Source organism: Desmodus rotundus, chromosome 12 (genome assembly GCF_022682495.2).
Source record: "Desmodus rotundus isolate HL8 chromosome 12, HLdesRot8A.1, whole genome shotgun sequence".
In the NCBI taxonomy this organism is placed as follows: Eukaryota; Metazoa; Chordata; class Mammalia; order Chiroptera; family Phyllostomidae; genus Desmodus; species Desmodus rotundus.
Genome location: NC_071398.1, coordinates 31,913,137 through 31,937,765, shown reverse-complemented (window position 1 = coordinate 31,937,765; position 24,629 = coordinate 31,913,137). Strand labels below are relative to the sequence as shown.

The 24,629-nt window shown below is 40.5% G+C and overlaps 1 protein-coding gene across 10 annotated transcripts in view; it reads left to right on the top strand.

The window, feature by feature from the left end:
- The window catches only part of ANKRD11 (ankyrin repeat domain containing 11), a 237,056-nt gene that overhangs the window by 151,810 nt on the left and 60,617 nt on the right, over window positions 1-24,629 (top strand). For 5 of the 10 annotated variants that reach the window (XM_053914541.2, XM_053914540.2, XM_053914535.2 and 2 more), the window contains one exon: window positions 2,047-2,096. The exons of 3 other annotated variants lie outside the window; for them this stretch is intronic. The gene's annotated coding sequence lies outside the window, so the exon portion shown is untranslated. Of the gene's footprint in view, window positions 1-2,046; window positions 2,117-24,629 lie in introns of all 10 variants that reach the window. 2 more of the 10 variants (XM_053914539.2, XM_053914538.2) reach the window with 1 other exon arrangement.

The following is a 24,629-nucleotide window of genomic DNA, read 5'->3' as shown; positions in this document are numbered from 1 at the left end:
CTTGAAGTACTAAAAGCTGATCACATATGTCTGCATTCACTCTGTCACTCCAGTAGATTGGAATCGTCTCACTTTGGGCCTGGCTCTTGGCCAGGACAGCTAATGCATTCTCCTATGTGCCACCCCTCCTCTGCTCTGGGCCAGCACTCATCAACAACACTAGCTCTAAGGTTTTGAGGATTTAGGCAGGAATTAAAGGCAGAGGCCCTTGGTTTTTATCTAAGTTACATTTCATTCTTTTTAAAATTTATTTTAAATTGAATTTTTGGGGGTGGCATTGGTTAATAGGATCATATAGGTTACAGGTATACATTTTATGATACAAGGTCTATATATTGTACTGTGTGCCTACCACCCAAAGTCGATCATCTTATGTCATTGTGTATTAGGCTCCTTTCATTCTCCTCCTGCCCTGGTAACCACCGCACTGCTGTCAGTGTCCACAAGTTTCAGTTTTATGTGGTTCTTAGCTTTTTCTGACTGACTTACTTCACTTTGCATAATATCCTCAAGGTCCATCTATGTTGTCACAAATGGCAGTATTTTGTTTTTCTTATGGCTCAGCAGTAGTATATTGTATATATGTACCACATCTCCTTTATCCAAGGACACTTTAGTTGTCTTCATGTTTTGGTCACTGTGAAAAATGCTGCAGTGAACACAGAGGAGTATTGCTGGGTCAAATGGTAACTCTATTCTTAATTTTTGGAGGAACTGCCATACCGTTTTCCATAGTGGCTGTACCACTTTACATTCCCACCAGCAGTGAGTGAGGGTTCCCTTTGTGCACAACTTTTCCAACACTTACTGCTTATGTGGTTGATAATACCCATTTTTAACAGGTGTGAAGTGGTATTTCTTTGTAGTTCTGATTTGCATTTCCCTAATAGCTACTGAAGTTGAACATTATGTATCTGTTGGCCTTTTGTATGTCTTGGGAGAGGTGTTTTTTTAGGTCCTCTATCTTTTTTTTTTAAATCCTTATCTGAGGACATGGTCATTGAGAGAGAGGGAGAGGGAGACAGAGACATCGATTGGTTGCCTCTTGCACACACCCTGACCAGGGATGGAACCTGCAACCCAGGTATGTGCCCAACTGGGGATTGAACTGGCAACCCTTGGGTGTATGGCCAACACTCCAATCACCTGAGTGACCTGGCCAGGGCCTTCTGCCCATTTTTTAATTGGATGGTTTGTTTGTTTGGTATTGAGTTTTATGAGTTCTTTATACTAGTATATTTTGGATATTAACCCAAAGTTCCATTTCTTGTGATCTTAGAAAGTCATTGAACTTTTTTGAGCCCCGATCACCCTAACTACAAGATGAGAATAATCATGTTCCCTCTCTATTTATTTCATGGGGATATTTAATGGTTCCATGTCCCTTTAAGCAGAGCACAAGTACTCACTATAAATAGATGATTGCATGCTGCAGTCTTTAGAGAAAACTACTCCCCTTTAGTATATGTCTGCTTATTCTAAGATGAAGGAAAATTAAGCATCTTCCTTTTTATTTTGTTTATTAATAAAACAAAGGCTTTTTTTTTAAAGATTTTATTTACCATATATATTTTTAGAGAGAGGAGAAAGGGGGGAGAGAAATGCTGTTGTGCAAGAGATACATCAACCAGTTGCCTTCCGCATGCCCCCAACTGGGAAACCTGGCCTGCAACCCAGGCATGCGCCCCTACCAGGAACCAAACTAGCAACCTTCTGGCTTGCAGGCCGGTGCTCAATCCACTGAGCTGCAGCAGCCAGGGCTGTTTTTAAATACCTTATTTTAATACTGGAGATGCTGTGATTTGAAGGTCTTGTTTTGCATTTATAGTGATGTTTGATGTCATAGCTGGTTAATTTTCAAAAGCAGAGCATGCATCTTATACTGCAGTGTGATGTTCATCACAGGTGATAGTTTTCAAATTTTTTACTGAGTCATTAACCTTGATTAGGTTTTTCAGGCATAACAGTCTGGTTGATGAAAAGTTTATCCTTCCCTTTTGTGATTACCATGACTATATTTGCTCACGTGATTTTTGGTCCTTGCAGGAACTCCTGTGGCCATTTGCTCCTGTTCTGAAGGCCTGCTTCAGCTGAGAGTAAGTGGAGAGTTTAGCCAGTGAGTATGGTCTGTGGGCCACTTGGTTCTCCCTCCTACCTTGGCACTGGCCTGGAGGTCACTGGCACCTCACACACAGTCGGTTGCTGTCTGCCTGGGGAGAGCTGGTAACATTTAGATTTTTTTTTTATGTTCCAGTATTGTTTTCCAATGGTTCCATATTTTCTTCTTGCATTCTAGTCAGTCTTGAGTTTGTCTCTCTGTGAACTCTCCTTGGGGCTTTGAGAAGCACCCCTGTGCCCCACAATTCCCCTCCTGCCTTTGGGCTTTGTCTTTCCTGAAGGAACTAGGAGAACAGAACTTGCTATATCATTCCCAACCTCTATATTGGAAGCATACTTCAATGATAGAATACCCACAGATGAACCAGATCTCTGATTCCTGCAGCCTTGAAGCAGGTGTCCCTGTCCACGAGCAGCAGTGGGCAGCCTAGGCACACCTTGTATTCCGCCTGACCTTGTGAGGGTTCCAGCATTTTTACCTGGGGACAGATTGCTGATGCAGGAGGCTGGCTGGCTTTTTACATGGTTAGTTCTGCTCAGTGAGATTCCACTTGCTGAGATACTGATTTTCTTAAGCACTTTACATTTGGAGATTTGTCTGATATGCATGAAGTCAGTTCTTAGAGTTTCTTCTTTTTAAATTCAGAGTGAGGATGAAAAGGAGACTTTGCAAATTCTAGGGTGAGATACTTCCTTCAACAAGAACTTTTTTTTTACTTAATGCTAACTTTGTTTTATCACACGTAGAATTGATTTGTGAAGATGCATACCTCAGAAGATTTGAATGAGTAAAGGCATGTTTTTCAGCCACTCATACACTGTACTATTTAAAAGCAGTAAGATGACTTGGAAGTAGTGGTGGGGCTGTCTTGGCTCCCTGGTCGGGGTAACATGCCACTGGGTAGGGCTCCTGTCAGTCATTGCAGACATGGGACATGAGGTCTTCACTGCCCCAGCTCTGCCTGAGGTCCTCCCTCCTGCTGGCCTGGGTAGCACACTGTTCAGCTGCAAGGATTTGAGATTTTTATTTGAGGCGGGGGTTGGGAGGGAGAGAGAGAGAGGGAGAGAGACTGACTCTGTGTGTGTGTCAGTAGTGATGGCTAGGAGTTGTATTGGCTGCATGTCTGAGTATTAGAAATGCTACATCGTATAAATATGTGACCAGGTCTGTTGCCTGGGACTGGTGTTCATTTGTGATGAATCTTCTCACCAGTGTTTCAGGTTCTCCCTTTTAGATCCTCTATAGAGACAGGTAGAAGCTTCCTGTTTACTCTCTTGTGTTACAATTTTCCACCAGTGTTATGATGAAGTAAATTAGACCCTGTAAAGTGAATATTTAAGTATTTAAGGTTTAATTATTCCATATCCTTTCCTCAAACATGTGATTTTAGAAAAAATTTTGTCGTAATGGGCTACTTTGCTTAAATGTGCCACTGAGTAGAAGAAACAGTGAATGAAAGAGGACTAGGGGTTCATGAAGCAATGTTGGAAGATACTTGTGCCCTAGTTAGCTCTGTGCCATCAGTACCTTGCACAACTTGTACTAAACTTGCTTAGCTAAGCTGCAGACATTCCCAGGGACAGATGGAAGCTGTGTTGATGAGGTTTCTCACTGGGTCATTGTGTGGACAAGGGCCATCCACGGGACACTTTTGTGCTGAGGAGTAGTGTGGCCGGAGCTACAGTGTGTGGTCTGTACAGGTTGGAGCAAGAGGCAGTGGCCCTGAGCATAGGCCTCTCCATCTATGTGAGAGCTGTACAGAAAGATGGCAGTGTTTGTTCTTTGCAGAGCAGCTCTTCCTTTACGTGTCCCTCTCTACCTAGCCAATGCCTTGCTGCCCCCTGATCAGCACAGAATAGTTGTTGAGTCCTGGGTGCACATTTCTCTAGGGGTAACACTGAGGTGTGCTTCTTGTCAGTGAGCATTGGGGAAGGGCTGTGCTTGTCTGGACACCTGCTTCTGACCCTGGCCTTGGTGGTGGTGTGTCTTTGGACATCATGAGGCCCACTTCTTTTGAAAAATTCTATCATTTACCCAGCAGTCCATCCCTAGGAAACACTACTTTATGCTTAAAACAAAAACAAAAATAGCTTAGCCCTGTCTGGGTATCTCAGTTGGCTAGAAAGTCATTCCAGTATGCCAGGGTTGTGGGTTCAGTCCCCAGTCAGACAAGAATCAACCAGTGAATGTATAAACAAATGGAACAACCAATCTCTCTCTCTCTTCTCCCTAAAGAAAAATCAATAAATATAAAAAATAACAGCTTTATTGCGATATAATCGACGTACCATACACTTTGCCCATTTAAAATGGTTTTTGGTATATTCACAGACATGTGCAACCATCACTAAAGTAAAATCAATTGTAGAACATTTTCATCACCTCAGAAGAAGCCTGTTGCCTTTTGTTGTCACTCTTCATTTTTCCCTCCCCAGTGCTACGCAAACCACTGTCTATGGATTTGCCTATTTTGGACATTTTTTGTAATGGTTTCAAAGACACTGTGGCTGCACAGCAAACCTGTGCACACATATATGTGAACATATGACAGGAATGCTCATGGTAGCATGGTTTGTAATGGCAAAAACACAAAAAGAACCCAGATGTCCATAATTTCATTTACAGGCAAGTTAGAGAGACTGTATCAAATGTTTCATTTTAAAAGTTTGATATGGTTCTACTTAAGTCAGACTGTATGTATACGCTTATGCAGAATCAATTACTTACCTTGATGAGTAATAAAGGTTTACAGTGAAAGTCAGACTCCTTCCCAGCTTTGCAGCAATCTCTGGCTCTATCCCCTGAGGCAGCCATTGGAACTGGAACAGCTCTCACAGTTACTCTAGAGAAGCTGCGTATACATTCCAGAGGCCTTCCCATTGTCCCCATGGTTCTGCTGTCTGCCTAGTAAGTCTGCCACTCTTGCTGAAGCTGCTGTTCTAGTAGTGCTGCCTTCTCTGAGCTTGCCTTTGGAGGGAGTGAGTGTGTGGTATTCTCATCAGCATGTAAACAAAGCTGTCATTTTCCCCTTTGTTACTAAAATACCCAGCCCTACCTTTTTTAAAAAGTATATTTTATTGTTTATGCTATTATAGTTGTCCTATTTCTTCTCCCCTTTATTCCCCTCCTCCCTACACACCCCTTCCCACCAGCATCCCCTTTCCCCCCTTAGTTCATGTCTATGGGTCGTACATATAAGTTCTTGGCTTCTCTATTTCCTCCCCCTGTCTATATTCTTATATTCTTATACTTAACCTCCCCCTGTCTATATTCTTATACCATTTATGCTTCTTATTCCTTGTACCTTTTCCCCCATTCCGCTGCCCTGCCGCCCCCCCCGCCCCGATAACTCGCCATGTGATCTCCATTTCTGTGGTTTTAGTTGTTTGTTTAGTTTGTTTTTTCTCAGGTTCAGTTGTTGATAATTGTGAGTTTGTTGTCATTTCTACTGTTCATATTTTTTATCTTCTTTTTCTTAGATAAATCCCTTTAACATTTCATATAAAAAGGGCTTGGTGACGATGAACTCTTGTAACTTGACCTTATCTGAGAAGCACTTTATCTGCCCTTCCATTCTAAATGATAGCTTTGCTGGATAGAGCAACCTTGGATGTATGTCATTGCCTTTCATGACTTGGAATACTTCTTGCCAGCAAGGTCTCTTTGGAGAAATCAGCTGACAGTCTTATGGGAACTCCTTTGGAGGTAACTGTGTCCTTTTCTCTTGCTGCTTCTAAGATTCTCCCCTTCTCTTTAATCTTGGCTAATGTAATTATGATGTGCCTTGGTGTGTGCTTCCTTGGGAACAACTTCTTTGGGACTCTCTGAGCTTCCTGGACTTCCTGGAAGTCTTATTTCCTTCACCAGATTATTCATTATTTGTTCAAGTAAGCTTTCCATGTCCTGCTGTTCCTCTTCTCCTTCTGGCACCCCTATGATTTGGATAGGGCTGCCAGAACGTTGGAATGTTTAAAGATGCCCTGGAGGTCCCTAAGCCTCTCCTCATGCTTTTCAGTTCTTGTTTCTTCATTCTGTTCTGGTTGAATGTTTCTTTCCTCCTTCTGCTGCAAACCATTATATTTGAGTCCCGGTTTCCTTCATTTCACTGTTGGTTCTCCGTACATTTTCCTTTATGTCACTTTTCATAGCCTTCACTTTTTCCTCTATTTTGCAACTATACTCAACCATTTCTGTGAGCATCCTGATTACCAGTGTTTTGAACTCTGCATCTGATAGGTTGGCTATCTCTTCGTTGCTTAGTTGTATTTTTTCTGGAGCTTTGATCTGTTCTTTCATTTGAGCCATATTTCTTTGTCTTGGTGCACCTGTTATGTTGTAAGGGGGCAGACTCTTAGATATTCACCGAGGCAGGGCAACCCATGTGGTGGTTGTGCTGTATGTGGGGGAGGGGTCTGAGAGGGAACAGTTCCAAAAAGTATACCATTGTCATTAGCACTGTCATTCTACCCTCTGGACCCAGGAAACCATTTATATGCTTGGTCATAATAGGTTTTCTCTTTCTAGTTTTTAATATAAATGGAATCATGCAGTATGAAGTCTTGTGACTAGTTCTTTCACTAGCATGGTATTCCGTTAGATACATATATTTATACAATCAACAGTTGATAGATATTTGCAGTTTTCAATTTTTAACTATTATGAATAAAGCTGCTATGACTAGTTTCATACAAAATAGTACGTGGCTATGCTATATGTTTTACCTTTTCTTTGGTAAATACTTATGATTGGGATTTCTGGGTCGTATAGTACGAGAATGTTTTAACTTTTTAAGAATCTGCCAAACCGTTTTCCAAAGTGAGCATATACAGTAATTTCATGTTCCCACCAACAATGAACAAGGGTCCAGTTACTCTTTATTCTCACCATCACTTGGTATGGTCAGTCTTTTAATTTTGGTCATTCTAGTGGATATCTAGTGGCATCTCATTGTGGGTTTAATTTCCATTTCCCTAATGACAAATGTTGATTATCTTTTCACATACTTAAAAACTTTTTGTCACCCATGTATCATGTTTCGTGAAATATCCATTCCTTCATATCTGTCATTTTTGTACATTTAAAAAAATTGGGTTGTCTTACCAAGAGTTTTTAAAATATATTCTATACCTTAGTGAGTTCTTTATATATTTTAACATAAGGTACCAGGTGTATGTTGTGCAAATATTTACTCCAAGTCTGTGGCTTGTCTTTTCCTTTTCTTAACAGTTTCTTTTGAAGAGCAAAGGTTTCTGTTTTAATGAAATCCAACTTAACAATTTTTTTCCTAAATACTTCATGCTTTTTGTATCTTCAGAAATCTTTGTCTAATCCAATTCCACAAAGATTTATTTATTTATTTATTTATTTATTTAGAGGTTATAGAGTTTTGGCTCTTCTATTCAGTTCTTTATTCTGTTTTGAAATCATTTTTTTGTATAGGGTAAGGTTAAAGGTCTTTTTTTTTCTTTTTTTTTTTCTTTTTTTGCATAAGAATACCTTCATTCTAGCATCTTTATTGAGAATGACTTGAGTGTAGGTGTGTAGGTCTATCAGTCTTTATATACCAGTATTATAATGTTTTGATTATTGTGGCTTTATAGTATTTCTTGAAATCAGATAGCTTTTTGTTGTTTTTCAGCAGTGCTTAGGCTATAATAGGTCCTTTTTCATTTCCATATACATTTCAGAATCACCTCTTTAGTTACTACAAAAAAGAGTCAGCTGGAATTTTGATCGAACTTGTGTTGAATCTAGAACAATTTCAAGAAAATTGGATTTTAACAAAATGGAATTTTATGTTTTTTAAGAGAGGTCTTGCACATATTTTATTCCTTAGTAATTCATTTTGGGGATGCTGTTACTGTTTTGTTGCTGTGTGTGGTGGGGGGTGTTTGGGGTTTTTTTTGTTTTTTGTTTTTTTTGAATTTCAGCTTTCTGTTGTTTGTTGGTAGTGCCTAGATATACAGTTGATTTTTAAAAACTGACCTGTCTTGCAACTTTGTTAAACTCACTTATAACAGTAGTTTTTTTGTTTTTAAAGATTCCATTGAATTTTCTACAGAAATGTTTATGTTGAATGTGAGTAAAGACAGTTTTACTTTGCCCTTCCCATTCTGTATGCTTTCCATTTCTTTTTCATGTCTTATTGTACTACGTAGGACCTGCAGTACAGTACTGAATAAAAGTTGACAGTGGGAATTCTTGTCTTGTTTATAGTCTTAGGGGAAATTTTATGAGTCTTTCACAATTGTTACCTATTGACTTTTAATAGAGTCTCTTTATTAGGTTGCCAGTTTTCATCTTTTCTTAGTTTTCAAAAATGTGAATGCAAGTAGAGTTTTGACCTATGCTTTTTTTTTCATTTATCAAAATGAAAATATTAAAAAGTACAATAGAGAAAAGTTAGTGGAACCAAAAATTATTTCTTTGAAAAGGTAAAATTGAAAAATCTTCAGCCAAATTTAATCAGAAAAAAAAGGACATGAAATTTCCATATCAGACATGAGAGAGATACAGAACATCACTATGATTCTACAGCTTTTAAAAGAATAAGGATAATAACTTTATGCCAGTAAATGTGGCAATTCAGATGATTTGACAAATTCCTTAAAAGATGCAAACTACCTAAAAGCTCAATGTAGAAGAAATAGGTCACCTGAATAGCCCTGTATCTTTTAAAGAAATTGAATTTTTAATTAAGATTCTTTTTTTTAAAATATATTTATTGACTATGCTATTACAGTTGTCCCACCCCCCCCACTCCATCCTGCCCACCCCCTCCCTCCCACATTCCCCCCTATAGTTCATGTCCATGGGTCATACTTACAAATTCTTTGGCTTCTACATTTCCTACACTATTCTTACCTTCCCCCTGTCTATTTTCCCCCTATCATCTATGCTACTTATTCTCTGTACCTTCCCCCCCCCCCCCCCCCCCCCCCGCCCTTCCCCTATTGACAACCCTGCATGTGATCTCCATCTCTATGGTTTTGTTCCTGTTCTAGTTGTTTGCCTAGTTTGCTCTTGTTTTTGTTTTAGGTGTGGTCGTTAATAACTGTGAGTTTGCTGTCATTTTTACTGTTCCTATTTTTGATCTTCTTTTTCTTAGGTAACTCCCTTTAACATTTCATATAATAAGGGCTTGGTGATGATGAGCTTCTTTAACTTGACCTTATCTGAGAAGCACTTTATTTTCCCTTCCATTCTAAATGATAGCTTTGCTGGATACAGTAATCTTGGATGTAGGTCCTTGCATTTAATCTTGGGTAATGTAATTATGATGTGCCTTGGTGTGTTCCTCTTTGGGTCCAACTTCTTTGGGACTCTCTGAGCTTCCTGGACTTCCCGGAAGTCTATTACCTTTGCCAGATGAGGGAAGTTCTCCTTCATTATTTGTTCAAATAAGTTTTCAATTTTTTGTTCTTCCTCTTCTCCTTCTGGCACCCCTATAATTCGGATGTTGAAATGTTTCAAGATGTCCGGGAGGTTTCTAAGCCTCTCCTCATTTTTCCGAGTTCTTGTTTCTCCATTCTTTTCTGGTTGGATGTTTGTTTCTTCCTTCTGGTCCACACCATTGATTTGAGTCCCAGTTTCCTTTGCATCACTATTGGTTCCCTGTACATTTTCCTTTGTTTCTCTTAGCATAGGCTTCATTTTTTCATCTGGTTTTCGAACAGATTCAACCAATTCTGTGAGCATCTTGATAACCAGTGTTTTGAACTGTGCATCCGATAGGTTGGCTATCTCTTCCTCACTTAGTTGTATTTTTCCTGGAGCTTTGAAGTGTTCTGTCATTTGGGCCTTTTTTTTTTTTTTGTCTTGGCGCGTCTGTTACTTTAAGGGACGGAGCCTTAGGTGATCACTGGGGCAGGGTAACGCTTGTTGCTGCGCTGTGACAATGCTCTGTGACAATGCTCTGTGACACTGTATGTGGGGGAGGGGCCCAGTGGGAGCAATGGCGCCCGCCTCACTCTCCTCCGGATTTCAATATTTCACTCTGATACCCACAATCAAACTGGGCCCCTCTGGTGCTGGTTCCCGAGTGGGTGGGCCTGTGCACACTCTAGGCCCCTGTGGGTCTCTCCAATGACCTCTCCTGTGAGGCTGGGAGTCTCTCCTGCTGCTGCCCCAACCCCCATGGGCGCTTTCAATCAGAGGTTTGAGGCTTTATTTCCCCGTGCTGGAGCCCTGGGTTGCGAGGTCTGCTTTGCTCACCGCCGTTCATCCGGTTTATCTATGTTCGAATGTGGGGCTGCGGTGTGCTACCTGCGCTCTGCCTGCCTGGCTCTCCGCCACTCTTGAGTCCGGCCCTCTAGGTTTATCTGCACGAATGTGGGGCCGCAGGGTCTGCTAGTGCTCGGACTGCCTGCCCCGTTTGTCCCACACTCCGCCAGTCTCGGTCCTGCCACAGCCACTCGAGTCCTCTCCACCCCGGTGCCCATCTCCGCCCCTCCTACTGGTCTGGATGAATGTTTATTTTTTATTTCCTTGGTGTCGGACCCCCTAGCCGTTTGATTCTCTGTCAGTTATGATTGTGTGAGGAGGCGCAGTGTGTCTACCTACGCCACCATCTTGGTTCTCTAATTAAGATTCTTGACACAAAGAAACTTTCAGTCCCAGATGGCCTCACTGGTGATTTATATCATCCATAAAGCATAGGTAATGTTAGTTATACACAGGATCCTCCATAGCACAGGAAGGGTTACACCTCACCTTGTTCCATGAAACAGGATTGCCTTGATACCATAATTAGAGAAGGCTATGATGAAAAAGCAAAACTGTATCGTAACACTGACATCAATATAGCTGTAAAAATCCTAACTTTTTAGCAAATTGAATTTAGCAATATAAAAAGCTAATACATTAAGAGCAAGTAGGATATGTCTCAAAACAAATTTGGTTTACCATTCAAAAATCAATGTAATATACCATATTGACATAATAAAAAGAAAAACCATGAGATCATCTCAAAAGGTGCCCCCCCCCAAAAAAAAGGCATTTGACAAAATTCCACACCCATTCATGATAAAAATACTCTTTGCAAATTGAGGGGAAAAGGGAACAACATCCTCAGTCTGATAAAGGACATTTTTAAAAATACCTACAACTGACTGCCGTTGTACTTAACCGTGAAAGAAATACTGAATATCAGTATCCCTAATATCCCTAATATTTCCCTAATATCAGTTATAAGGTGGGTTCTTTTGTTCTTTTTAAAAATAACCTTTATTGCTAAAGCAATACTCCACCTTTTGGAAAATTAGGGAATAATGATAGGGGGGAAAAAACATAACCATCTTATTTTCACTCCCTGGAGAAAAAATAGGTCTTTGTGTGTATGTGCATGTGTTTGCTTGCAATGCATGTGTGCATGCATATGTATATGTGTACATACATGTGACATGGTCAATTTGATGGATTGACCTGGTTAGGCTACACTACTAGTGTAGTTGCTGCTGTGAATTTGTAGATGTGTGTACAATGATTATTGATTGGAGTAAGATAGAGCATCCCAGTTAATGTGGGTGACCTGATACATATCTGTTCAAAGACCTTAAGACAAGCAGAGCTTTATCTCAGAGCTTGCTCTGTCAATTTTGGACTTGCCTTGCCAGCTCTCAAAATACTGTAAGCCAATAATTTTCAACTGGTATGCCTCAAGAATTTTTAAAACATGCAGTACCTAACTATTTAGTTAGGTGCACTGACCTCTTTTCCCTTAGATTGTAAAATTAAAAAATGACAACAGCCAACGCAATAGCCATCCAGTGTGAATGAATCTAAGCCATACTTTTTGTTGTTGTTGTTAGATCAGCAAAAAATATATTTTTTGGTGTGCTGCAGAATTTTAGTAATTAGTTAATGTGTGCCATGAAATGGAAAAGGTTGAAAATTGCTGCTGTAAGCCAGCTCCTTGCAATAAATTTCTTAGTATATTGCCTATTTAATATGTATCTGGTTGAAGACTTAACTGATATGCATATATAATATATATATTAATTTTATAAAACCTTATCTCTTTTAAAAAATTCAGCAATTGCCACCTTTTCATTTCAGTAAGCTTCTGTCTCACCTGATGCCCCACCATGGACAGACTTTTTGTGGTCCAGTATTTTATCCCAGCCAGTGTCTGGTCCATGCATTGTTACCTACCTTAGGTCACTTTCATCCAGTACTAGACCTCTGCTGACCTGAAAGCCCTCCATTTCTCATTTGCCTTATTGCTTTTCTGTTACATCATTTAGCTCGTTTGGTATCATTTAGCTTGTCTATTTTATGGGTTATTTAAAATAAAAATTCAGCCCTGGCCACTGTTGGTCAGTTGGTTAGAATTTCATGGACTGAAAGGTTGCAAGTTTGATCCCTGGTCAGGGCACATGCTTAGATTGTGGGTTCGATCCCTGGTTAGGGCATGTGTCAGAGGCAGCCAAGTGATGTCTGTCTGTCTGTCTCTCCCGCCCTCCCTCTCTTCCTTCCTCTCTCTAAAAGCAATGAAAAAGTGCCTTTGGGTCAGAATGAAAACCAATAATAATTAAAAAATAGAAATTCATCTTTGACTTTGATTAGCCTCTATTGTATATTGGGGTTTTTTGTTGTTATTTGCGTTTTTCATGATGTTTTCCTTCTATGCTTTTGCATATATTCTGATTTTTAAACCGTCTTTATTGGGATGCCTTTTGGTGATAGATTTCTCTCTAAGAACCTTTTTGCCTGGATTTCCCAATTTACTATGTATGTAGCAGTTTGTCATTCCCAATTTTGAAGATTTTTAATTCCTACTCCGATTTCTTCTCAGACCCTTATTCTTAGAAGTGCATTTCTTAATTCTTAGAATTAAGGTGTTCATGGTTGTCCCCTCCCCATCTAAATTGCATTGTGGTGTAACAAGGGTCTTGAAGATTTTTTAGACTTTCTCTGTAAGTCTGTGTATGGTCAGGTTTTTTGAGTGTTTGTTCCCTGTGTCCTTGAAAAGACCAGACATTTTGTCATTATTGGCCAGAATGTTTTGCATATGCTGATTACATCAAGCTTGCTGCTATGCTCAAATCTTTTATATTCTAATTTTTGGTGGGGGTTATCTCCTTGGCCTAAGATTTACTGGAAGGTAGTCTAAAGTTTACTCCTGTGATTGTGTCTCTTTTTCCCTGTTCTGTCAAATTCTTTTTTAAATCCTTATTTGAGGATGTTTTTAAAATTATTTTAGAGAGAGGAGAAGGAAGACAGAAAGAAAGAGAAATATTGATATGAAAGTGAAATATCAATTAGTTGCTTCCCATACGTGCCCCAACTGTGGATCGAACCTGCAACTTTTTGGTGTGTATAGGATGGTATACTCCAACCAACTGAGCTATCCAGCCAGGGCTGCTCTGTCAATTTTTGCTCTTTGAGCTGTTGTGAGAGAGAAAGTGAGTTTCCTCTAACCTCAAGGTTCTTTAGACTGGTCTAATAATAAAATAGACATGAGACAGATTAGCGAGATAAAGTAACCAAATTTAATACATACATATGTATGGGAACCCCATATGCATGAGAGGTCAGAGATAGAATGGGTAGATTGAGGTATGTAAGACATTTTGAGTAGGGCTAAGTTTCAAAGGCTCTCATTGCAGGATGATATTAAGAACAGATTTTTAGTTGTTTTGCCCTGCCATATTGATAATCTTATATTATGGGCAAGGCCCCTAATTCAAGTTTTTCTAGATAAAGTGAGGGGCATAATTTTCTCTTGAGCCTGAAGTTAAAATTGCCTTCAGCTCAAAATAATCTGCATACCACTGAGACACCTCTTGAGGAGGCTCATTCTGAATCCCCACACCAGCCTATTAATGTGCATAAATATTTGGAACTTATCTCTCTAGTGATAGGAATCTTTTGTTAGGTTACAGTGACTGACTTTATTTGATACTGTGTTTTGGCCTCAGGCCTGTATCCAATATTCATGCAGCAACATCAGCTCTTCTGTTCAGTATTTACCTGACATATCTTTTATTTCCTTTTCTGTATACCTTTCTAGATTTTTATGTATTAGATATCCCTCCCTTGTTCTGAGATAGGTAGATTACTTTCTCCATTCCAGTCTGATAAACTTTGTCTTTTAATGGATTTCTTAGTCCTTTTACTTTTGTACTTCATAAACATTTAGTTCTATCATATTGTATTGGGTTTTCTACTTGTATTGACATCTTTTTTTCTCTCCTTTTTGCCTTCTTTAGATTTTTAAGTACAAATTGGGAAATTAATATGCTTTCTTTTCATGGTCATCTTGGAAATTAGAGCGATGTGTGGCAAGCCAGCCTTTTCCTTACTTCCTTGGTGGATGCCCCACGGTTTGAAACCTATGTGAGATTTGAAGCAGTTTTTGCATGGGGTTGTAGAGAATGATCCTAGCAGCTTTTTAGACACCTGAACACCTCCCAACTCTGCTTTTCTTCATGCTCCTTGTATACTCTTACTTTAATTATATTGTTTGAATATATATTTTTCCTATGACTTTTACTTCTTTCAAACTATTCCTTTTACTGATACTTTCCATAAGAAGCTTCATAATGAGACCTGAGAAAATGTGGTTTGGTGTTCATTCAGTGAAGATAAAAACTTTCAAAGTTGTTCCATTTCCCACCTCTGTATTTGTTGTCCTTTTGATTTTTTTTTCCTTTATCAAGAGCAGTGCTGTTACCAAAAATCATCTTTCCTGCCTTTGTATTTCATGCTGATACTTGTGAACTCACTCACTGTCAGTGTGAAGGCCTCAGTCAAGCTCTCTCCAGGTCAGTGAGCCCTCGCTCTTGTTTCTGTTTATTCTTACATTCCTACAATGGTCTCTCAGAAGCATTCCCTCAGGCACATTCTTGGAGACTTGAAGGAATGAGGATTTATCCTCAAGACTCTGAGGCAGCTTTTAGACAAGGGAAGGACAAAACTCCTTTATTTGAAGGTGATTTTGGAAGATTGGATCATTTTATCCCCAAGAGGATAAAATCTGTCAGTTAATTTAACTTGGAGCTTACTGACCCTGCTGTGGCCCAAGAGATGGTACCCAGTTGGAGGCTCTGCCTGGCTCTCCCAGGGAGGCTGTGTCTTTGGATTGGCTCAACTCTTGCCTTCATTTGTAATGTGGAAAAAATCCCATCTGTTCAGCTGAGGCTGGTTAGAGGCTTTAAATAAAATAACATATGAAAATAAAGCACCATGCAAATGTAATTTGAAATGGATTGTTAAACCACAGTCCCTGACTGAAGGGGGTGGGATACTCCCATTAATTACAGTTGCCAATGTGTACCAAGCACTTGCCTGTGCTACAGATGGCCCAGTAGAAAAGTGGTTATTCCCAATTTACAGACTAGAGGACCAAGGCGCAGATTGAATCGCTTGCTCAACGATATCAGCCAGTGAGTGGTGGAATTGTTTGATACCTATGTTCATGTCCATAGCCACACCTGACTGGCAGATTCCCCAGACCTGAAACAGACGCATAATCCATAGTTTCCAAGGCACCTTCAGATTCCCTCTACTCTATTAGTATACCCTCATCTTTTGGAGCAAGGATGAGAGTCCTACTTAGCAAAACAGAGTACATTGGACAGAGAAAACACATGAGAAGGAGGGATGGAGGGGAGTGTGGCTTGGCATTTCACTGTACTTTGATTCCTTTCTCAGGGTTTGAGGTACTTCCTTGAAAAACATGAAAAGTGAGTCTTTGGGAATAAACCTCATACTTTTTCTCTGTGAAGGTACTAACATGCTTCTCATCAGGCAGCAGTTGATCATGGTCAGACTCTTTGCTACTTTGTTTTCTCACTGGAGTGAAGTTCTGAACCAGATTCATTGTCTAGCAGGATGGTCAATCCAAGATGAGACACTGGTATGTACCCCTCTCTCTGCACTGTCAGTGTACCCCGCCCCTGCTCACATGCATAGGAATACCTGTGTCCTCTGATTTTTTATTTTTATTATTTACTTATTTACTTTTTCTAGAGAGAGATGGGAAGGAAGGGAGAAAGAGCGGGAGAGAAACTTCAGTGTGTGAGAAATAAATCGATTGGTTGCCTCTCGCATGCCCGGCCTGCAAACCAGGCATGTGCCCTGACTGGAAATGGAACCAGCAGCCTTTCTGTTCTCAGGTCGGTGCTCAATTCACAGAGCCACACCAGTCAGGGTGATTTTTTTTTTTTCTTAAAGATTTTATGTATTTATTTATTTTTAGAGAGCGGGGAAAGGAGGGAGAAAGAGAGGGAGAGAAACGTCAATCGATCACCTCTGGCACACACTCTGACCACGTACTGAACCTGCAACCCAGGCATGCGTCCCCACTGGGGATTGAACCATTTTGTGGGAGGATGCCTAACCACCTGATCCACCCTGGTTAGGGCTGTACTCTGATTTTAAGAAAGCTAATGTAAAATGACAAATCTAAGTTTATTTTCCTTGGGAAGAATTATACAGATGAAAAAATTTAAGTGTTGGAGTTTATAAATGTTGATTTGTATCTGTTCAGGAAGGTAGATATTGCTTAAACAAAATGCATTTAGATTTTCCAACAAAGATGAGTACATAATTTTTACTGGTTTTGCATTCTGAGTTCAGAATTATAAAGTATTTAAATGATATCTTTTCCGGGACACATGATGTAGGACCTCGCTTCTTTCACCTCTTTCCTTTCTTCTACTCCTTTGCCATTTGGGAGTAAATCACTGCAGAAAGACACTCTGAGTAGATAGGTTTGATTTCAGTAGACACCCCTGTCCATGGAGGATATGTTCTAAGACCTTCGGTGGATGACTGAAACTGTGGATAGTACCAAACCCTATATATACTGTTTTTTCCTATATATACATAGCTATGGTAAAGTTTCATTTATAAATTAGGCATAGTAAGAGGTTAACAACAATAACTAATAATAAAATAGAATGGTTGTAACAATGTACTGTAGTAAAAGTTACATGGATTTGGTCTCTCAAAATATATTTTGTAATGTACTCATGTCTTTACTTAAAGGAAACACACTATGGTTTCTCATTGGCATATCCAAATTGCAAGCATCACTACTCTAGGTCTTTGGGACCATTATTAAGTAGTGTAAGGGTTACTTGAACACAAGCACTGCCGTACCTTGGCAATTGAGCTGATCACCAACCTGGTTGCTGAGTGGCTAATGGGGTGGTTCATGTCCCTGGCAGCACAGTGTGAAATTTCATCATGCTTCTAATAACAGTGCACAATTTAAAACTTAGGAATTGTTTGTTTCTGGAATTTTCCTTATAATAGTGTTGGACTGTGGTTGACCATGGGTAACTGAAACTGCAGAAAGCAAAACCTCTGATGGGGGGGGGGGGCTACTATATTCTGTAGAAACAATTTCTCAGCATTTTTTAAAAATTAATTTTTATTGATTTTTTTTTTGAGAGAGAAATGTCAATTTGTTGTTCCACTTATTTATGCATTAATTGGTTCATGCTTATATGTGCACTGACCAGGGATCAAACCTGTGACCTTGACATCAGGATGATGCTGTAATCAACTAAGCTACCCAGCCACAGCCTCTCAGAACATTTTTAACATCTTAGTTTTAACATGCAATTGTGTATTTCCTTGGACTTTTTAGTATTTAATTTTAATGATGACTGAGAAGTATACCTGTAGGTGCCCATAAATAGATTTTTACAACACGAAATACCAAGTTTGTTATTTCTCTTAAAAATGTCAGCTCAAGCTTGGGGATTTATTTTGCCTAGTTTTTCTGTATACTGCTTTCAGAAAATATTGTAGAAAGGAAAGAAGGAAAATGTATGTTTTTCTTCACATCACATGCTGGAAGAAGATTGAGGATAGGGGATGGATATTTATGATCCTTAATGGGACGGTAGCTGGGAGTTACTATAAAATGTCAGCTTCTCTTCAGTTCAGTCAGTCCCTCACCCCTTTCTATTTAGTTCATGTTGAGCCATCGTTTTTCAAGTCTGGTCCAGAATACACCTATTTATGCTACACTAATACTATACTAGTTACTATTCTATTCTACACTACACTACACTATACTACACTACACTATACTACTACTGGTTTATCCTAGACAAAATGATTTTGTTCCAAGATCTCAAAATTTCCAGGGAATTCCATGTTTCTTCCACCAAGGTGAAATGGACTATTCCTTTCAAACAAAGATGGAAGTATGTTCTCACGCCAATACCTTCTTGGACTGTGTTTTGCTTTACCAGGAGTGCATGGTCTGGCTTGGACCCTCTCTGAGGGGCTGCTCTCCCCAGGCCCTCAACACCATTTCCTCTTCTGTTGTCATTTCCTGGTTTGTGGAGCTGATCTGTCAGTAGTGTCCAAGACTTTGACACCAGATACTAAGTCACAGGAACCTTGGAATGGGTGGGCCTGAGAGGGTATCAGGTGACCATGTGGAGAGAAAGGGATGGAGCCAGCCATCTCCGAATGGTTCAGCAATGGCTCAAGAGATCCTGGTGGAGGACTGCAGGTGCTTTAGGCTCATTGTCGTGTACCACACACACTGCTGTCTTGTGTGCACTTCATGTCCATAAAAGAGGTTGCACAAAGATAATTAATCCAAGCGCCTTATTTTGCTCTCTGTAGGCAAACAGTTATGCAGGGTGATATATCCAGAGTATTAAAAGCACATTTGCATACATGGATTTGCTCTCAGTTGTTATCAGTGGGCTTTAAGGTATAGGTGGGATATGGCGGGTGGGGGGGGTCCTTGCTTTAATTGGTATTTTTGATGCCATTATCCACTATTTACAGCTTTTAGAAATAAGTTGGTGTCACTGTACATATGTCATGAACTATTGCTAAGGTGATGAGCCTCAGTCTCACCACCCACACAGTCCTTCTGGAAGGTGGGGACAGCTTGGTGGGGTCTCTTCATAAGAGGGTATTGTGGGTGTATGCTGGAGTAACCTGCAGGTTGCCCTGTTTCAGTTTACATTGTCTTCTCCCTTTTAGCTTGATTGCCTGATTACTTTACCTAATAACTTAAAAAGAAAAATCCTGTGAGCATTTAATATGGAGAGAAACAGAATGACAACATTGTTATCTTGTCTTTTCTCCATGTCATGGTTGCAGCAGAACTTCATTGTTTTTAGTTGCTCTTACCTGTCTCATTCTCTTTAGAAACAGAACTGTGGCCTTGACTGGTGGCTCAGTTGGTTGGGCATCATTTTGCAAATGAGAGGTCACTCACTGGTTTGATTCCAAGTTGGGGTACATGCTTAGAAGTTGTAAGTTTGGTCCCAGATTAGGGCACCTACGAGAGGCAACTGATCAACCAATCTCAATGTTTCTCTCTCACATCAATGTTTCTCTTACTCTCCTTCTCCCTCCCTTCCCCTTTCTCTAAAAATAAATAAAATATTTAAAAAGAAACAGAACTGTGGCCTTAGGCTTTAGGTGTTCCTCAATATAAATCTTGATTTTTAAAAACTTTACAATATTGCATATAAACAGTAGTAGTCATGTGACTTGAATTATGATTTATGATATTTTTCTGGGTTAAGGAAGTCTGAAGTAATTTATATTATTCCGCTGGATTTGTTGGTAAATTTTTAGTCTGTTTGGAAGTTTGGATTTTGAAAGTAAAGTGTTCTAGTGCTTCATCTGGGTGCTATATAATATTCAGTTGCCATTGCCACATTGCTCTGTACTTTCAGAAAAAAATAAAACAACCGTCTGCACCTTTTTTGGGCCATGGACTCCCTAAAAATCAGGTAAAAGCTATCCTGAGTGAATTACGGAGTCTTCAGAGCTTGCTGGACCATTGTCCTCTCATCTCGGCCCAGGTGTCCTTAAACATCCAGGTGTCCTCAGATGTTTGCCCAGGAGAGAGCCACATATTATCACTGGAGTTTATAGTCTATATTTAAATGCAAGTTCTTGATTATGAACTCTTTTTTTTGTAGAATGTACTCTCGTTCCACAAAAGAGTCTCTTACATGCAGAGTACCTTCTTCCCTTTTCCAACCACTCTCTCTTGATAATTTTACAATATAGGACACATGTACTAACCAGAAGTAAAAGAGGGCATATCTGTGAATGACTACAGAGTGTAAAGCTTCATTAGATTGTTAAAAGCATTTACAGTTAGTTTCTTTCAGTTTTGCTTCTAGTTGTAAACCTTAAAGGAAATTCTTAGATATATGAGATCTGTCCAGAAGGTATCCAGCCATGTAATAAGAAAAATAGAGACATTTATTGAAGAAGATACAAGAAGCATTGTACATAAGACAGCGATGCCTTAGTCCGTTTCCAGGTAGGTACCTGGGGACCGCACACCATTCTCCCAATCTCCCATCAGCTGCCCCATCGTATTTTCCTGAATCTCATGGACGGTCTGAAATCTCTTCTCTTTCAAAGGTGATTTTAGTTTTGGGGTAAGCCAGAAGTTGCATGGTGCCAAATCTGGGCTGTAGGGGTGCTGAGTAACCTGGGTGATTTGATGTTTTGCCAGAAAAACTCTGCATGAGATGTGATGCATGAGTAGGCACGTTGTCTTGATGAAGCTGCCAATCACCAGTTGCCCATAGCTGCAACCTTCTGAATCATCTGAATCATCAGTTTCTGTGGAGGAATGTCCAAGCTTAACACAAAATTTGATGCAGATATGTTGCTCTACTTCCTCAGTCATTTTGAATGCAGTGGCTACACAGTACACATGCTCACTCAACAGCATTTACCGTCCCCACTGACTAGTACAGTGAAGTCATCATTGTTCACGCATGTATATTCTAGTCCACTTTCCTTGGCTGCCAGGTTATATCGATGTAGTACAAACTGTTCTCGTTATATTAATAATGGCTGGACTTTTTCTGGATAGATCTCGTATATCTTTGGGATGGAGCTACCATTCAACCCTACTGATGCTTTCTCAAGGTATATGTATATTTTAAAGTATTTTTCTCTGTTTAAATTTAGATGTAATTTAGACATGAATAAAATGCACAGGTTTTAAGTATACACTTTGAATGTAAGTGTAATACACCCATCTGTAATTCTCACTTCCTTCAAGTTACAGGCCATGTCCATGAGCTCCTTTACAGGCAGCCCTCCTTCCCTGTTGAGTGTTTGTCACTGTGGTGTAGTATTGCCTGTCTGGGCCTTCACCCAAGCAGAATTGCACTGTGTGCAAAGTGCGTGCGCCTATCTATGTCTGGAGTTTCCTTCAGCGTTTCCCCCTGGGATTCATCCATTCTGATGTGTGTACAATAGTTCATTCTTCTTATTGCTGAGTTGTCTCCCATGATGTGATCACTGCATAGTTCGCTTATCCATTGCTATGTTGATGGACACTTGGAGTGTTTGCACTTTATTATGGCTGTTAAAAATAAAGCTGCTTTTCTTCCTTCCAAAGGAAGTAGAGTATTTGGGCAAGTGTATTTTAAATATATTCTCTCAGTTAATGCCCTCTTAATAAAAAAAAATAACTTACTTTCTCCAGACACTTTGATGTTTACCTAGGAGGAATCTCTTACTTGGTTTTGCAAAGGTGAGCAGTCTGGCATTGAGGTTTTTGTTACATTAGGCTGTGGTCCTCAGTGCCTTTGTTGTGTCCTGAGCTGATGATGTCAACGTCCTAGGAAAGGCTGGGATGCAGGAGACCTGCCTGAGGTGTTCCTGAGGAAACAGGAAATGCCTGTTGCACTGCAGGACTTTACACACACTTGCTCAACATAGCCACTCCCACTTGCCATGCTATTGGCAGCTGGGAGCGAGCAGGCTATGTATGGCTTCCTCTGGGAGCATTCTCTATGGCTCTTTAGATTGTCAGCCTGTTTGCCCTAAATGTTCAGCCAAGCTCATACCCGGCTCCATTCAGGTGAGGTGGTGCAGGACAATCCTGGAAGTTTCACAACATTGTCAGCCACCCCCACTTCTGAACCTGCACCTCCTGTTTTCACAAAAGCAGGCTCAATTTTATCCTCTTCTAACCATAGGAACAATGAAGGAAACATTCTTTTGGTCTTCATCACAAACAGTTCTTTAGACTGGGATATTTTGCCTAAAGTTATTTAGTTCTGGTGTTTAATATATAGTTAAAAGAATATAGGGGATGGTGGGGAGCATTTTGAATTGTGCATAATGTCTATGAGCAATTACCCAGAGTGTCCTTCTGGTTAAGTTAAAAGGTTACGCATTGAGAACCAGTGGATACTGGATCTCTTCCAGGTTTTTACGTTACTGAGTCTGATGAGACTCTTGGGCATAGGCCAGTTGATAGTGATTTTGAAGGGAAAGGAGGAGGTGGCTTCATTTTGGGTTAATTTCTGTGTGATTTAGTTGCTACTGGTTAGGCTTGTTTTGCTCCAAGAATCCACTTGGCAAATCTTACGTTAAAAGAGGGAAACTGCCCTGGCTGGTGTGGCTCAGTGGGTTGAGCACCAGCCTGCAGACTGAAAGCTTGTCAGTTGTTTTCCCAGTCAGGGCACAGGCCTGGGTTGTGAGCCAGGTCCCCAGTTGTGGGCAATGAGAGAGGCAATCCAGTGTTTCTCTTGCACATTAATGTTTCTCTCCCTCTCTTTCTCCCTCCTTTCCCCTCTCTCTAAAAATAAATAAAGTCCATTAAAAAGAGGGAAGCTCTTTTTGTACCCTGTTGATTATCTAACCATAAGGAAAGCAAAGATGGTAGTTTGTTGTTTTTTGTATCCTTTTTTTGCAAAAGGTCTTCTGTTTTAGAAAACTAAAACAATTGTGAATACAGCATTTCCAGTACAGACAGGCCTTTTTCAAACTGACTGCAAGCCAGCATTTGTCAGTACCCTTTGTAGTAAACAGATGGCTGTCCTGTTTTTTGGTTTCATCCTGGGGGACGTTGCCATGCAGCACTGAGGGGATTCATGCAGGGTGCAGCCACTCAGAGCAGCACACAGACAAGGTGAGTACCTCAGTGGTACCTGGCATGGACAGATGGATGTTCAGGGCTTCATGGAGTGGCATACTGTTGTAGGGCTGCAGATGTGCCCACCCCAGCCCAGCGGAGGATGCATCTAGGGGCATCTCTCGCAGTGTGTGTCCTGGTAGCTAGACATGTCTCAGCATCCGGTGGTGGACATGGTGGAGGAGTGTGGCAACACTGATGTACCAGGAGGTCACTGATGGCCTTATTTAGTGTGTTTCACATGTAACAGTGAGCTTGGAAGGGCAGGAACCTCACGCTCAGCAGATGTGCCTTGCAAGCTGGGACTAGACACAGAGTTAAGCACAGGTCCAAACTTAGTTGGTGGTCTGAAAACAAAGGGAGGAGAATGTCATTACTTTGGCTCCGCTAATTCAAGTACTGCTATGGCTGGTGTTACATACTGGGACATCCTCACTCTCTTAGCATTGGTCAAAAGCTGAGCTATAATTTCTTTCCAATATACTTTTATATAATTACTAAAATGGAGAAATGCATGCCAATTGGAACCACTATGCCTGCACACAAGGGAGCATAGCCATCATGCAGAACAGATGACTCATGAGGGATACAGGTGGCCAAACAGGAAGACATGCATATGAACAGGCAGCCACTCGCACCAGTAAGATTATATGGGCCCAGTAGGTTGATGTTAAGTTTTTCAAAGCATTTTTGGCAAGGATGGGGGGCAAATTGGGTGCCCCATGTGCTCTCGATGAACACATACATGCGTGGGGGAAGCCTTACTGTAGATCATTTTTCAGTATCATGTAAATGTGTACCCTAACTGCCTGCTCATTTCTGCCAAGAGGTTGGTGCAGGAATGTGGGCTTATAAATGGAGGATGACAACATGGATGAGGTGGTAAGGCAAGAATGCTACCATGGGTCTTGGGACTGCAGAGCAGGACACTTGGAATCCTGGTTTCCTGAAATGCCCATGTGTTCAGAGCTGACTGGGCCAAGGCAAAAGGGTGAGGTGACCAATACACATTGTCTTTGTTGTTGGAGCGTATATTGTTCAACAGAATTAAAAATAATGTGCACTGTGCAAGTATCTCACAGCTGTCTAGTGAGACCCAGTGCCTGTAGCACTTGCTGTGTCTGATCACATATGATAAGGAATCTGAGCTACTAGTTATGTCTCCTCCTTGTAACATTGAATGGAAATGCTGTGCTTCACAGTCTTCACCCTGTGTCTTTTGTTTTGACATTTGAACTTGCAGTTTTCTAATAGGAAGGTGTTTCTTTATATCTAAAATGTTATACTTGCATGAAACCCTTTTATCATCTCTCCTTTGGTTTGTCCAGCCATAGGGATATACCATCCTGGGAGTGGCACAAGAGTGCTGATAGTTGTACAGAGTGGGATGAATCTCAGGGACAGGTCAGTCATGCCCCCTGAGAGGATGTGCTTGAGCAGGTGCTTCACTTCCCCCTTCCTTGGAAGGCGTCTCTTGTAAATAAGGTGTACCTCATGTCTTGTGGAAATTCTTGGTTCCCATCATTGTTGCAGGGTCAGTTGCATTATCTGAACCTTGTAGGAATGTGCGAGGAATTTTCCATTCAGGGGCCTGGATATCCAGTCTTTAAGGGTGTGTGT